We start from the raw sequence: 11818 nt of genomic DNA, 5'->3' as shown, positions 1-11818 counted from the left end.
ATCTCTATGACTTTATGACTCTATATCCCTCCAAACCCTCCTATTCATATACCCATCCAGATGCCTTTTAAATGCTGTAATTATACCAGCCTCCACCACTTCCTCTGGCAGCTCATTCCACACATGCACCACCCACTGTATGAAAAGGTTGTCCCTTAGGTCCATTTTAAATCTTGCCTCCTCACCCTAAATGTATGCCCTCTAGTTCTGGACTCCCCAACCCCACTCGTCCACTTGGGAAAGGACCTTGTCTATTGTTCCTATCCATGCCCTTCATGATTTTATAAACCTCTATTAAGGTCACCCCTCAGTCTCCGACGCTCCAGGGAAAACAGCCCCAGCCTATTCAGCCTCTCCCTGTAGCTCAAATCCTCCAACCCTGGAAACATCCTTGTAAATCTTTTCTGAACCTTTTCAAGTTTCACAACATCCTTCCAAAAGGAGGGAGACGAGAATTGCACACAATATTCCAAAAGTGGCCTAACCAATGTCGAGTACAGTCGCAAAATGACCTCCCAACTCCTTTACTCAGTGCTCTGACCAATAAAGGAAAGCATACCAAACACCTTCTTCACTATCCTATCTACCTGCCACTCCACTTTCAAGGAACTACGAACATACACTCCAAGGTCTCTGTTCAGCAACACTCCCCAGGATCTACCGTTAAGTTCTGCCCTGACTTGTCATTCCAAAATGCAGCATCTCACAATGATCTATGTACAGGCAAAAGTAGACAAGTCACCACTTAATGGCACCATCTTCGGTACAAGGTCCCCAGGTACAGCTCCTTCAGCTACAGTTCTTAGAAAAATAGAGAAGTAAAAATTCCAGCATTGCAGATTTTAGGAATTTATTATTAAATGTAGAAAAACAATTCTCAGTGCAATGGTCTTCCAACACAGTCCATGCTGGGACTAGGCCTCCCTTCTGAACCAACCCTTCACTGTAGGCTTCACCTCAGGGTTCTCGAGGCTGGGAGATCGTTCTGGAATCACCTTGAGATTGGACATCCACCCCAGACTGAGTGACCGCCACAATGGGCCTCCATGCCAGGCCGCTATGCTAGGCTGAGAGGACACTTCTTTAGGTCTGAGTGGGGGCCAGGAGTTCTGTGGCTGTGGGGTCGGAAGCTAGGAGTTCAGAGGCTGTAAGGTCAGACACCACGAGGGTTGGGAAGTCTTAAGGTCGGAGGCTGGGAGGGTCAGAGGCTGTAAGGTCGGACGTTGCCATAGTTGGAGGCTGGGAGTTCTGGAAGTTACTATGTTAAGTATATAATAATAATGTAAATTATTGTTACTCAGCATCTTCATAGAAATGAACAGATCTATTGAAGTCAGTTTCTTGATTTTTTTCACTGGTTTTGTTATCAGTGAGCGAGCAGATCCTCGACAACATGCTTAAGTGATATATAAGCTAATGGTCCTGCACAGAACATTAACCTGTGTTTCTAGGATGTTCAGTGTGCTACAGCCTCCCCAAATGTAAACAATTTGAGGCAAGAATCTAGTAGAAGGAAAAATGAGTAGAAAAGTAAATCTTTCAGAATATTGGGGCACTCAGTATTTAAAGCATGATTTTGTTGTGTAAAGTTATGAGGGCAGAGGTCATAGAAACATATCTACAGAATTGTACATTGAGACTCACTTTACATTTAGGTCTTCAATAAGGGGTTAGAATTGGTTTTACCTGGAAAAACCTCCATCTTAGCTTCAGAAGGTGGGAAAATATCCCAGAAGGTGGCCACTACCATTTTGATCATATAAAGGCGGGTAAAATACCAGCAAGCAGCATAGAGATACATTATTGATATTTAACAGACTTAAAACTTTAAAAGAAGCTAGTTAACAGAATTTAAAGATTTTCTGTAAGAACATCAAATGATATTCCTCAATAACAAAGTTTAAAACTCTGAACACAGAGTTTAAAAGTTTGAATAAAGGCAATGAAATTTAAAACAGCACTGATGTACTGCAAGGATACAAGTTTAAAACCAGCAGATTAATGTTGAGATGCTACAGATTTAAAACAGCTCTAAAAGAATAAGAATAAATACACACATTCAGAAGAAATTAACAGAAATAATACTTCCAAAAGTACTTCATGTCATTAATAGGCCAAACATAACTGAGGATTGTACATTTTAAGGAAACAATAATTAAGATACAGAATTGCTTCAAAATTAAATACTAGGTCTGTAGTTGAACAAGTTGAAACATATTGACAGATTCCATCAAAAAATTGTTATGATTTCAGCTGACAGTGCTACTGAATAAGTTGGATCTCAGAATGGAGTCTAACGATTTAGAGCATTATGTTTCCTTTAGTTTAATTAATGTGATGGTAAGTCACTCAAACATGTTCACACTAGGCTACAGCGTTTCTTGAACAACAGAACAGTAGGTTATTACACAAAAGAAAAAATTAAAAGCAAACTACCTAAGTATATACACCACCATTAGAAAGGTCTTAAAACACACCGCAAAACAAAGTTTCAAAGTGCTTCCCAACACTATTTGTTACAGAGACTCAAATCCAAAAATATTACTACCTCATTACCAAATGCTACTTGTACTGATTCTCCTCAGTTTCTGTAAGCTTTGATTTCTTACACAAATATTCATAAAATTGGGAACTTAAATTCTTTCAAGCTTTTAGTCACATGGAGATATGCAACCAAACATTCTGGCATGGAAGTTTCAGAAAATAAACTTTCCTACTGAGGTAATTATGTTTTCCCTGACCTGTCAACATTTATTTCCTGTCTAAGCTGAAATGAATCCTTGATTATTATGGACTGAAAACAAACTAATAGCCTTCAATGTTTACCTTACCTGTCATAACCCTACAGTGTAAACAATTTATTCCATTAAGACACCAGGATTTCACAGTCACCTGCTCTCTGACACATTCTGGTTTTGGTCACTGTTCCGGAAGGACTGTCTGACCTAGTTCTTTTTTTCAAACACCTACATGAAAATAGCCAATACCTATATGCCACTATTTTGAAATCCAAGCTCTTAAACTCATATTAATGCATATATAAATCTCATTTTAATCATAAATTATGAAAATATTGAAAAAGGTACATGTTTTAAAATCTTTTGATAATTATTTTAATCTGAAAAAAAAACAAAATCCTAAACAAGCAAAATTTAACAGAAGAGTTCAGCTACTAAAAAATCTGTTGTAATTTACTTAATGACTTAGTGGGCGGCACGGTGGCACAGTGGTTAGCACTGCTGCCTCACAGCGCCAGAGACCCGGGTTCAATTCCCGCCTCAGGCGACTGACTGTGTGGAGTTTGCACGTTCTCCCCGTGTCTGCGTGGGTTTCCTCCGGGTGCTCCGGTTTCCTCCCACAGTCCAAAAAAGATGTGCAGGGTCAGGTGAATTGGCCATGCTAAATTGCCCGTAGTGTTAGGTAAGGGGTAAATGTAGGGGTATGGGTGGGTTTCGCTTCGGCGGGTCGGTGTGGACTTGTTGGGCCGAAGGGCCTGTTTCTACACTGTAATGTAATCTAAAAAAAACTATTCCAGATTTGTAGGAAACAGTGACTGTGGATTTCATAAGAGACAGAATTGTTGTTGAAATTATTGATGAGTGTTTCAGATCTCTCACAGCCTAAGAAAGATTTAACTTTGAAGAAAGCTTTTCAAATCATGCTGGAAGCAGAAAGCGGAAAGGCTCACAGACAGATTCTGACAGGATCCTAGCTCGGGAGAGCAAAAATTCCTTTCAATACATGGACACTTGAAACAGGCACGTGACATGTCTACACAGAGAGTACTGCAAATAGCAGATACTGAGAGTCAGGTCAGTGTCATGGAACAACAAAGCTTCATGGGAAATGTCCAACCTTGACAAAAGAATGCTCCCTTTGTAAAACTAAGGGTCACTTTCAGAAGATGTATAGATGTAGGACACGGTTATAGATTCACAAATTTGCCAGTGACTCGCCACACAAGAAAATGAATATAGTAGAGCAAATCTGATTAGAAGGTTACCTTATGTAGAAGATTATGAAAGGAGACATTGGAGGTATACCTTGGGGAGAGTAGGGTATCAAAATAATTCTGAAAATGTGTTGCTGGAAAAGTGCAGCAGGTCAGGCAGCATCCAAGGAACAGGAGAATCGACATTTTGGGCATAAGCCTTCTATGCCCGAAACGTTGATTCTCCTGTTCCTTGGATGCTGCCTTACCTGCTGCGCTTTTCCAGCAACACATTTTTAGCTCTGATCTCCAGCATCTGCAGACCTCACTTTCTATCAAAATAATTCACTGATTCAACCAAGTGAAGGTTTATTAAAGTCAATGGATATCTTGTGAATTTTAAACTTGTTATAGGAATAAGAACTGTAGTGATTATAACAAGGTCAGCTACATGGAGCTCATAGAATATGAGTTCCCTGACTGGGGCTATTAATCTGCTCCAATCAGGGATCCCCAACTGACAGTTAAGAGCAAGAGTGTCAGAGGTTCTGTTCATTCTGTGAGTTGGCTCTGAAGGAATGGAGCAGTATTGATGACTCTCCCCAATAAGAGCTAAATAAAGGCTGTCTTGGTGATGGGATACCAGCCTCTGTGGAGTTATTTCACATACCACCATCTTGCCTGGTCAGACACCATGGTAAAGAAACAGAAGTTACAACTTACAAAGAAAAAACAACATGATCCAAGTACAATTACTTTTAATATTTTAGGTATGCAACAAGTAGCACAGCAACTCAAACAGTACAAGAGTACAAGAATTGGAAATGTGCATTTGGCTCAAAATCAGAGCTCCTCACTTTTCAGTTTGCACACAGGTCATGGCCTCAACATCTAGGTAATAGCAGAAGGATTTATTCCAGTTCACCAAGAATCACTGGCTCAGAAATAAACCATTGGCAACTAACCAGTCAAGGAACAATTAGGAGAAGATTTTTACTGGACTTCCTAGAGTGATCCAGCGCCCAAAAGAGAATATAGCATCTAGTGAGCTCACCAACATTGGGAGAACTGTTTCCCACTGTCAACAAGAAGGAAATCACCAATTTTACAAGATTGGTGGAGATGTTTTCCATTCCTATCTTTACTGATGAACACTGTAATCCATTGTCACTCAGAGGAGAATGCTCAGTGCCAGGGAAAATGATAGCAGTGACTAAAGATGGGAAATTTCTAGTTCATCAGAAAGACATCCACTGAAAAGATTCAAACTCATCAACAATGTGAAGCAAAGAGCTTGTAGACTTCACTAAGACATATCAGCAGACAGAAGGACATGATTTCATTGAATAAAATGGAGGGGAGCTGCACATGAATCCATTGAAGCTAGACTAACACTTATTGATTCAGAACAGGTCAAGAAGAAGAATTTGTCTGGCCTGAATATTCAAGATATTATAAAACAAACCCCTTCAAATCAAAAAACCTTGCCTGATTGAGAAATTAGGCAACTACAGGGAAGAAAGAATTGTTTCAATAGAGGGACAGTACTCTCTGATGAACATTAATTAAAGATCCACAATTGATATCATGGAACAATAACCTGAGTGAGCAGTGAAGAGTTCATCTGTGCAGGAAATTCAGGAGATTAAGGATCCTCCAGAGAAGGTAATGGGTGAAAGCCAGGTTCAGCAGGAATAACAGTCTCCGGGAAGGACATCCAGAAAATCGAAAATCCTTTGGCAGAGAAGTGATTTGCAGAGAATCAGAACCAAAGTCAACAGTGCTCAAACTGAAGACTTACCAATCTTTCAAGTCATAAGGGAATGCATCCTGAAAGAATTATGCACTTCCCGATTACCTATATATGCGATTTTTATAGTTGCAAATGTGAAAAGAATTATACACATGAATATTAGATTGTTAATTATGAGGGATGTTGTATAAAGTAATGGTTCTTAAAGAGTTAACATTGGAGTTGCATTTGCTCCATTGATGTCACACAGTCTTTGGGTGAAGGAACTGTTAATCTTGCATGAGGACTTGACACAACAGATAGCTGATGTTTGTAAATACACCTAAATAGTTGATATTAACTGTATCTATGCTATTATAAAATAAAAAAGATCTTGATTTGTAGGACAAGTACCTCTTCTTAACACTCTTTACTGAACTATCCTCTTCCACTGTTAGTTAGATGCAACATCGAAAGGAGGATAGCGGGCTGTTTAACCTGATGTTCCTTTTGTATTAAAAAGGTAAAAAGAATGATTGGTGACAGTAAACCACCCCCAGCCAGCAGCTGCCAGTACTTGGTACCCAGAGTCCAATACAACAATAAGGTCCTGAAGTAGTCTGAGAGAATAACAAGATGTGTCCTAACATATACAGCAGAAAGAGGACCCAGCTATTTCCTGCTACATTACAGAGTTACAGAATTGTTATAATGAAGAAAAAACCATTCACTCTATTGTGTCTGCACTGGCTCTCTGAATGAGTGTTATGAGTTAAGGCTCGCTTCGGCAGCACATATACTAAAATTGGAACTATACAGAGAAGATTAGCATGGCCCCTGCGCAAGGATGACAAGCAAATTTGTGAAGCGTTCCATATTGTTTTATGGGGTGGCACAGTGGCTCAATGGCTAGCACTGCTGCTTCACAGTGCTAGGGACCCAGGTTCAATTCCAGCCTTGGGTGACTGTCTATGTGGAGTTTGCTCATTCTCCCCATAACTGCATGGGTTTCCTCCGGGTGCTCTGGTTTCCTCCCACAGTCCAAAAATGCGCAGGTTAGGTGAATTGGCCATGCTAAATTGCCCCATAGTGTTCAATGATGTGTAGGTCAGGTGCGATTTGGAGATGCTGGTGTTGGACTGGGGTGCACAAAGTTAAAAATCACACAACACCAGGTTATAGTCCCACAGGTTTAATTGGAAGCACACTAGCTTTTGCAGCACCACTCTTTCAACCACCTGATGAAGGAGCAGCGCTCCAAAAGCTAGTGCTTCCAATTAAACCTGTTGGATTATAACCTGGTTTTGTGTGATTTTTAACTAGGTTAGGTGCATGAGTCAGGGATAAATGTAGAGTAATAGGGGAATGGGTCTGGGTGGGTTACTCTTCAGAGGGTTGGTGTGGACCTTTGGGCTGAAGGGCCTGTTTCCACACTGTAGAGATTCTATGATTCCATTCTGCTACTGTTTCCCCACAAAACCTGAATAGTTTATATTTAAACAACGATACAACACCCTCTTAAATCCTCAATGTAATCTGCCTCCAGCACATTTTGAGGCAGTGCATTCCATACCTTAACTACTGGCTGAATGGCAACAAGTTTTTCTCACATTACATTCACTTGTTATGCAAACCACCTTTTATCTGTGTATATTCATTCTTAATCCTTTCGTGAATAGGAACAGTTTTCCTTATTTACACACTTCTTGGGCTCCATCAATGCCTTCTGATACTTTAAATAGTGGTTTAAATTGTGAGATTACCAACACTTCATACAAACAAGTTAGATAATGAGTGCATATTTCCTGCTAACTGACATTTCAGTGAAAAACACAATGACACTATGCTCATACGTTAATATTGTCTATTCCCAGAAGCAATACAGGAAGGGGAGGGCAGATACCAAAGGGTAATGGCCACTAACTGGTAAACATCAATTACAAAATATGAATGTATTTTAAAGCATAATTAACACCTTGTTGCTACTATCAATTTAAGTATGTAAAAGTGCCTGGCAGCTGCCTCAATCTTTTCAACAGTAAATTGCACTGTTCTCATCTTCCCAACGTTTGTTTAAAATCACCATGCTTTCTCAATCCTGTTATAAATCCAACTGTTAGTAATACAGGACAAGTCAGATCCCGGAGTGAAATCGCACTTAAAAACCAAGAATGGTCTGTGTCTTTATCATGGAGGTCAGTCATTGAGCAAAGATATTAAAGAGACCTAAGGGGCAACTCTTTCACACAGAGGGTGGAGCGTGTATGGAATGAGCTGCCAGAGGAAGTGGTGGAGGCTGGTACAATTACAGCATTTAAAAGGCAGCTGGATGGGTGCATGAATAGGAAGGGTTTGGAGGGATATGGGCCAAGTGCTGGCAGGTGGGACTAGATTAGGTTATGTTTACTTGCTGTATGTCTCTATGATTTTAAGACGATACTTTTAACTAAATGCACTTTTAAGACCACAAAGCTTTATTACACACATGAGAAAAACATAACTATGTTATATTCTTTCTTTCACAGACTTTTTAATCCTCCAATTGCCGTGCTGATTCAATGTCATTATTTCCCCACTTGTAACTTGCTGGATGGGATATCACTAATATCCAACCAAAATGCCACTTCTCAATCTTTGAGGCTTGATGCTGATCCTTGTAAGTCTTAAGGGTTTCTAGAATATGATTTTGGGATTTTTCCATAATGTTTTAAAAATTATTTGGTCATGGGATGTGGGCATCAATGACCAGGCCAGCATTTATTGTTCATCCCTAACTACTCCGCAGAAGGTGGTTTTCTTGTACCTCTGAAGTCCTTCAGGTGTAAGGACACCCCGCACTGTTGTGAGAAAGGGAGGTCCAGGATTTTGACTCAACAACATTGAAGAAATGGCAATATATACCTAAATTGGGATAATACGTGGCCTGTAGGGGAACTTGTAAATGCTGGTGCTTCCACAGTCCTTTGTACTTGAGGTGGTAGTGGTCTCGGGTTTGTTGGAGGTCGGTTCAGGAAGAGGCTAGGCCATGTCAGCTCCAATTGAAAGTTGTAGGAATGGGACTCCATGCCTAGAGAGTTTACAGACAGTAACCAGCAGGACCAGGAAGGATGTGGTCTAGGAAATCAATGACTGTCCAGAAGGATGTAACATGTAACACCAGTATCAAGGTTACTGTTTCCTTTGTATTTCTAAACTTTACTTTCTTGATAAGGTGCTTTGTTGATGAAATGTGTCTGAAAGAAAAGTAAATGAGTCTTGAGCTTTTTAAAAGAAAGGAATTCCATGCACATTTCAAAAAAAGAATGGCTTTTCTGAGACCATCCAAACCAAAATGCCATCTTCAACACAGAAATAGACAATACACATGGGTGAAATGCTCACTTATCATGAAACAAATGATGTCCTATGTGCTATTTTGCTCTAAAGCAAATGCTGGAGCTGAGTTCATCTCAGGGTAAAAATGGTAGGTTTGGAAACTGGGCTACCTAAAATGGCATTTGGGGCAAAAAATGCACATGGGAGCCATTTTTAGTTTACAAAGCCAAACGAAAAGTGGAATTTTATAAATGCTTGCCAGAAGGCCTCGGGTTCAATCCCCAGCATCTCCACTTTGGGTGGAATGGAGACTCAGTGGTTAGCACTGCTGCCTCACAGCACCAGGGACCCAGGTTCGATTCCAGCCTCAGGTGACTGTCTGTGTGGAGTTTGCATATTCTCCCCGTGACTGCGTGGGTTTCCTCCGGGTTCCTTCCACAGTCCAAAGATGTGCAGGTCCTGTGAATTGTCCATGCTAAATTACCCTACAGTGTTAGGTGCATTAGTCAGAGGGAAAGGGGTCTGGGTGGGTTACTTTTCGGAGGGTCAGTGTGGACTTGTTGGACCGAAGGGCCTGTTTCCACACTGTAGGGAATCTAATCTAATCTAATCTAAACACCAGGAGATTATGAGCTGGGCGCAGAGCACAGAAAGATTATTCCAAATCTGGTGAGTTCTGAGGAAGGGTCGTTGTGCCCAAAATGCTAACTCTGATTTCTCTTCACAGACCCTGCTGAGCTTTTCCAGCAATTTCTGTTTTTGTTTCGGGTTTAAGGTCACATTGATTATATCATACTTGCAGTAAAGATGAATGTGATGTGATACTTTCTGTGCAAGTGATTGATAATTGTGGGGTGAAGTACACAGCGATTACTGACAATAATACAGCCAAAATTGCACTTTAGAATTTGTAGAGTGTTATCAGCTTCATCAGATAGGCACAATAGCTGGAAAGATTTCATACATTGCTAGAGGATGAAAGTGCAAACATTTTGGTGCAAGAAATGTTGACTTTGTTTTGACCAGAATCTGAACTTGTTTACAAGACCATCTGCAGGAATTTTAATCCTGACTGATTGTGACAGGGTATCCATTTTTGATCCAGCAGTTTTGTGGTAATGGAAGATGGTGATGTTCACATCAGATGGAGATTCTGAGAAAGAAAAATGAAGTATCACAGTGTTACAATGTGAACAATCACCTGATGAAGGAGCGTCGCTCCGAAAGCTAGTGTGCTTCCAATTAAACCTGTTGGACTATAACCTGGTGTTGTGTGATTTTTAACTTTGTACACCCAAGTCCAACACCGGCACCTCCGAATAATGTGAACTCAAACATTTATTGGAACAGCATTGCGTTTCTGACAAAAAAAAGTCTGGAAATAGTTGACGCTTGGAAGCAGGTCTCAATAATGCAAAATATTGAAGTTATTCTAGGAACACTGTGTACAATGCTCAGCAGACCATCTGGGAAGAAAGGACAGTTTGAAGAATTTGTCAAAGTCACGGAATGTGATGTAATGGCATTTCAACCTCTCAATGAAGTGAGCTGGCTGTCAAAGCACTTTACAGCTGATGTGCAAACACAAAGGAATGAATAAAATGATCCAATAAACGAATGTTGCCTGACATTTCTCACAAAGCCACAATATCACATCGCATCGACAGTTCTGAACAAGGTTCTGGGTGAACTGGAGTCACACTGGAATCTTCTTTTGGAGGAGTTGTTTGACAACAAAAGAAGTTTTGCGATTTGCAAAGTCCAAGGTTAATAAATTTAAGCCTCAGTACCTGAGTGAGCGTGTTTATTGGAGTGTGAAAGTTAAGAAGATTTGGGTTGCTCCACACTGTGATGCTGACATTGCTATCATCACATCACAACTATTATGTGACCACCTGGACAGCAGATCTCCAGAAGAGAAATTATGAAAGTAGCATGGATAGTATCAGTATATATATATTTGGAAAAGACAGTGTTTTGCGATAGATATTGAAATATTCCACTCGTGTATTAAATGGTGATGAGAGTGTGGCCTCAAAGATGTGTGAAGTATATTGTGATTTCAAAGTTATGGTTGTGGGAAAAGTCAAGTCTGTTCCCATTCAGACATTGAGTGATCTGGTTGAAGATTGGCCCACAAAGCGACCAGTTTCTTGCAATATCCATTTTTCTGAACATTTGTGCAATATTTCAGGCATGAAGGTTTGACTGTGAGCATTTGGCCTCATGAACTCGATAAACTCTAAATCTAGAAAGCAGTTAGAGATGGATCACTTGGAATTAACTCATACATTTCATCTGGACAAGATATCAACCTGGAAGCAATATCTAGCCATTAGACAAGATATCAACCTGGAAGCAATATCTAGCCATTAGACAAGATATCAACCTGGATGCAGTATATAACCAATAGAGAGCAAACAAAGACAGGTACAAGAAGGTGACAATAAAAGAATGAAGAAATTGCTAGCATCATCTTTCGATTGTGTATAATATATGGTGTACCTAGCATCACCACAAAACAGGTCTTCAGACCTCTGAGCCCCACCACCAAATATGTTTACTTTAGCAGATGGAATGCCTGCAACTGCAAAACAATATAAATATGTATGCTTAATGGTTAATTAACATGGTGAAAAAATTGTCATTTCACTTCTGCTCCACCCAGATTACTGAGGGTTCTGCACAGTCACCAAAAAAATTAGACGGAATATTAGTTGCACCAAATAAGAACTATTTGAAATGGTCTTAATACATATATCAGAAAGGAAAATTTAACACTTATGACTATCATAAGGACTTTATGGACACCTCACCCCCAGTGAAGTGTTACTTCTGTC

The 11818-nt window shown here is 40.0% G+C and overlaps 1 non-coding gene across 1 annotated transcript; it reads left to right on the top strand.

The window, feature by feature from the left end:
- The first annotated feature begins 6438 nt into the window (after positions 1-6438).
- Positions 6439-6545, top strand: LOC122562376 (U6 spliceosomal RNA). The gene has a single exon (XR_006315293.2). It is a non-coding gene; the product is annotated as a U6 spliceosomal RNA (small nuclear RNA).
- Positions 6546-11818: the final 5273 nt, after the last annotated feature.

This window comes from Chiloscyllium plagiosum, unplaced genomic scaffold, assembly GCF_037043375.1.
Source record: "Chiloscyllium plagiosum isolate Xiang-an unplaced genomic scaffold, Cpla_swu_hap1 HiC_scaffold_25, whole genome shotgun sequence".
Lineage (NCBI taxonomy): Eukaryota > Metazoa > Chordata > Chondrichthyes > Orectolobiformes > Hemiscylliidae > Chiloscyllium > Chiloscyllium plagiosum.
This window is presented reverse-complemented; position numbering and strand designations above follow the sequence as displayed.